Source organism: Vigna radiata, chromosome 4 (assembly GCF_000741045.1).
Source record: "Vigna radiata var. radiata cultivar VC1973A chromosome 4, Vradiata_ver6, whole genome shotgun sequence".
Classification (NCBI taxonomy): domain Eukaryota; kingdom Viridiplantae; phylum Streptophyta; class Magnoliopsida; order Fabales; family Fabaceae; genus Vigna; species Vigna radiata.
Genome location: NC_028354.1, coordinates 16002399 through 16007499, shown reverse-complemented (window position 1 = coordinate 16007499; position 5101 = coordinate 16002399).

Here is a 5101-nt window from a genome sequence, read left to right as displayed (position 1 = left end):
TGTATTAAGTAAAAACATTTATATTATAATAGAAATCTCCTTAATTCAATGATAGTCTAAGTCATATAGACTAAGATATTAATAAATGAGAAGCTAAAAGGAAGTTCTTTCACATTATAATATGTAAATGTGTAATGTGTGTTGTAATGAATTTAGCCTCATCCATTACTATTGGGCTTGCTTGTTAATTTGAATCTCGGATCAAATGTTAGTCTTTGATAAGACATTTAATACGACTTATTAAAAAGACATCATTTGATATTTCATTTGTTGAATATTATTTTATGTATAAATCCACATATGATCTATATTGTACTATATATGGCCAAATGTCTTTTATTCTTGTCAACATTGATCTCTTTTTAGGACAACTTAATGCACAAAGGGTTAAATAGTATCTACTAAAGGTTAAGTGTTGTCTGTCAAAGGTCGAGTGTTACCTATTAAAGGCTAATAGCTACTTACTGAAGAACAAAAATTACCCGTTAAAGGTCAAGATCTATTTGCCGAAGGAGATATGCCGCATGTTGAGTGCCATGTGCTCCCTACCAAAGATTAAGCACTACCTGCTAATGGACACCTGTCTCTTATCGAGGGCCACATGTTATTTGCAACTGCCATATGTCGTCTACCGATACTTATAATTAATTATATTTTTCAAGAGATGCATGCTTTTTATCGTTGCCGTGTACCACCTGCCGAAGATAATGATAAACCACGTATTGTATAACTTAGCCAAAATATTGGATAACCATCACCTCAAGTAAATGGGTCATTGGATCAGTAGGCGTACACCGAGGTCCATACTTAAGCCTATTCAAATAAGGGTCCACAAGTATTAAATTTGTTATAAATATTAAATGTTATATAATAGTATTAAACATTAAATCTTAAATAACTACACATTAAATGTCACTATTAAACATTAAATAGTAGTATATTAATTATTACATGTTAAGTTTTAAATAGTTAAAATATCAAATATATTCTATTAAACGATAAAATTGCTTAAAAAGGTAAGAAATCAAGACTATTATTTTTATATAAGATTTTTTAATTATCTTATTATTTTTCATAATATTATATCACGTAAAGGTAGGTAGCAAAACTAAATCCATGATTGTATCAGTATTCAATTAATTTTCAAATGGTGGTTGAGTGTTCCTCCCTACACCTCTATTATCTCGTCCTGCACCTCCCAATTTTACTTTAATTCCAATTGTATCCCTAATCCCTATAAGACTCAGCCTATTCATTGTTTTTATAAAAAGTTAGATGACTCTGCCGCAACTCACACCAACAAAAACCCTACACCCCCTTTCTTCATTCTACCCTTTACCCGTCTTGCTCTCCTCCGCTCCAAGACCAAGTTTTTAAAGTGCAACTGCTGCTATCTGTCTGTTGGCGTTCGTGTGGGGTGTGCTGTTAGCGTAGCTGGGTACCAGTTCTTCTCGTGTTTCAAGTTTTTCTGGCGTCCAGGTTAGTATTTTTCCTCTCATAGATCTGATTGATGTTGTGGGTGTAAGAATCATGTTCTGTTGCTTGATCCGTGGTTGCATTTTTCCTCTGTATATGAATTGTTTTGTGTATGAAAATGTGTATATGAACTGTGCGAATGGGATCGGCGGGGAGGGTTTTGGGGGTGCCGCATATCGAACCGCAAATGGCACTGCGGTTAACCCCTACCGCAGTACGAACGGCGGATGGGTTTTGGGGAGTGCATTGTCGAACCGCAAATGGCTTTGGGTTAACGCCTGTCGTAGCTGGATCAGCGCCAGAAGGCAACCGCCAGTGGATCTGCGGTTGGTTTGGTTTTAGGGGTGCACATCTTCATTGCCCGCATATCGCAATGCGGGTTGGGAGAAACGCAAATTAGACTGCAGGGTTGATGGAAACGCAGATCACACTATGATTTCTATTTTTTTTTCGTTAAGTTTTTTCTCAAATTGTTGTTTTTTTAATTTTAGGTTGTTTGTTAATTTTAGTTAATTTTTTTAAGTTTATAAAATTTTATATATTATTTATTATTAATGTAATTTAGATTAAGTATTAATTATGAATTTAGATTAAGTATTAATTAATTTATTGAATTAAATAATTTTTATTATCAGTAAACTATATTTTCGTAAATTGGTTTATTTGTTTCTTAAATATTCTTTTATATTATTTCTTATGTATATAATTTTAGTTAACTTTATTTTTGTTTATGAATTTTAGTTAATGCACTTCCTACGACGGCAAACAAAAAATGCACTTTGAAGTGCGTCTCTTCAGAATCGCAACTCAAAGGGCGGTTTGGCTTTGCCGCAATTCGATGTGCGACAAAATTAAAAATGAACTAACATGGGGAGCTCTCCTTCTTCCTCTCGTTCTTCCTCCCAAAGCCGAAAGCAGCAGCAAACAACACCATGATCAACAACAACCACAGTCATCAACACAGATAAAAAGCACAAAGTATTGTTTTGTTCACAATAAAATAGTGAAAGCTTAAGTAAAATGCAAGCAGTTCTCCCTGCACCTCACCAAAACAATAAAACAGTGAAAGCTCCTGAAATGTTCGTGGGACCAGGAAGGGGTGAGGGGGTGTAGGGTTTATACTATCAGACAAAAGTTAGGATTGTTGGCTGTTAGGGGTTAGGATCTCATTTATTATTCATTAATTATGGTTTGACTTTATTAAATGAATGAAGGGTAAAAGGGTAAATTTGGAGGTGCAGGGAGAAAAGGGGGAGGTGCAGGGAGGAACACTCATGGTGGTTAGTTGTCTAGCGTGCACATAAATATTAAAGCAAATAATAATTTCAAGTAATTGCGAATATATCTTTGTTAAATTTACAAAACAAACCACTAGTATTAGTAATACATTAACCATAATGTGTAAGGGAAGGGAGGAGGGAAGTTTAATTTTTCTATAAAATACCTTGACTAGGATGATTATTCAGTTAGAAAAGGAAGAAAGTGGATATCTCAAAGTAATAAGAAATATTTTTTTTTTTATTAAATATATTCGATTTGTTTACTTTTAAATATAACTTTAATTAAGTAGATGTTATTTTATTATTTGGGTTGACTTGTTTTTCTTTTTACTTATTATGTATTTGGTTTATAAAAAATATGTTAGATTAGTTTGTCCCATACATAGAATAAAAGTTAATTGGGTAATGCTTCCTCCACCGTCCCATCTTCTCCCTACACTTCTCTAATTTTTTTTAAATTCTAAATGATTGTAGAGTCATCAATCTATCACATGTCTCCATATCTATTCAAATAGCTGACATTTTCACTAAATCATTGCCACACCAGTGTCACAATTTTCTACTTGGCAAATTGATGCTTGTAGATTCACCAGCATCAATTTAAGGGAGGATGTCAACAGAATGAATGGCAAAGATATGCAATTATATATTTATTTTTAATAGTTATTCTCTTAATTAGAATAATTAGCTGTAGTAAATGTATATGACAATTTAGCTTATTTAGTGGGTTGAAAATCAGTTTGACAGATTGTAATTACTTGTATATATGAAAGTTCTCCAACAATAAGAGACACAAATTTTTGGCTCTATCTTCTTTAGGTTTAACATGATAAAGGGGTGGTCTTCAAAGAAGAAGATGACGATGATGAATTTGTGTCATGTTGCGTATCATGTTGCTAGAATGGTGGGAAAAAGGTATATGAGTGAGAAAATCAAGCTCCTATCCATGTAAGATAAAATGCCTCCGTTCCACTTAAGATAAATCGACATGTTAGATGAACTGTGTCATGTTCTTTAGCATGTCACTAACTATTTAAACATCTTTACTAGAAATGACCAAATTAAACAATATTAACAAAAATTAAGACCTTATTGATCACAAAAATAAAAATAAAGGATCATATTGAATGAACTCAACAAAAATTGGAATTAAATTAACATTTAAACTTTTCTTTTATTTTATTATTTTGAATTAGTAAGCATAATGCATTACATCCAAATAAAAAAAGAAATGTAACCAATAAAATATCCTTTTAAGATAAAAGATAATAAAATTATTATTATTATTATAATTATAAAATTAAAATAATTGTTTTAAATTTTATTGTAAATAATTTTTATTTATTTTCTATGTAGTTTTATAATTAAAAAATATCAAGTTTAAAAGAACAATCAAATGAAAAAATAAATTTTAAAATGTCACTTAAAAAGTAAAATTGATAAAATAATTATTTTAATTTTAAAAAATATTGATTTGAAATTAAAATCAGAAACAAATGTGAATGCTTAATTAATAACACTATACACACTTGTCTATTACAAATTATTTTGTGAAGTATTTATGTTTTGCAATTCAAATTTATAAAGATCAACTTATTCTCTTTCGTAGTTAACGAGCGCGTATTATATGGAATGGGTTAAAGTGAACCAACGAAATAAAAAACTTAAAAGGAAATTGCTCCTTCCACCTCCCCATTTTCACCCATCACCTCCCCAACTTTTGGTGTTTTTTTCTTTATTACAATAATATCTTTTTATTTACTTTTTTACCCTTTTTACTTTTTTTTACTTTTAATGTATTTATAGTAACCCTTAAACCCTATTAACTTTACTTTTACTCTCAGAAACCCACCTCTCCCCAAACCCTATTAACTTTACTTTTATTCTCACAGACCCCACCTTCCCCCAAATTGACATCCACTTTTCTCCCAAACTGACATTGCTCTCACAGCCCCCACCTCCCCAAATTGACATCTCTTGTTCGTTGTTTTCTGATCCAAACTCTTCAAACTTTGCTTTGCTCTCTGTGGGTGCGGTGCAGTGGTGTAGTGCGGTGGTGTGCCCTGTTCCTGTGTGCGATGGTGTTTCGGTGGTACGACAGTGGTTGGCATTCGTGGTGCGGGCTACAGATCGTTCGATCGTTGGTCGTCTAACAAGTGCTTCGTCTACCATGTTGTTCTGTAGCCTGCATGCATATATCATAGATTTATTATGTGCATTTACTGTTGTTCGCTAGTGTATCGTGTGTATTTGCCGTCTCTGTGCAGGAAGATATGTGACATCCCTTTTGGCTTTGGGTGTTTTTTTTTTCTTTTTTAGTTTATTAATTTTTATTTTATTTGAAA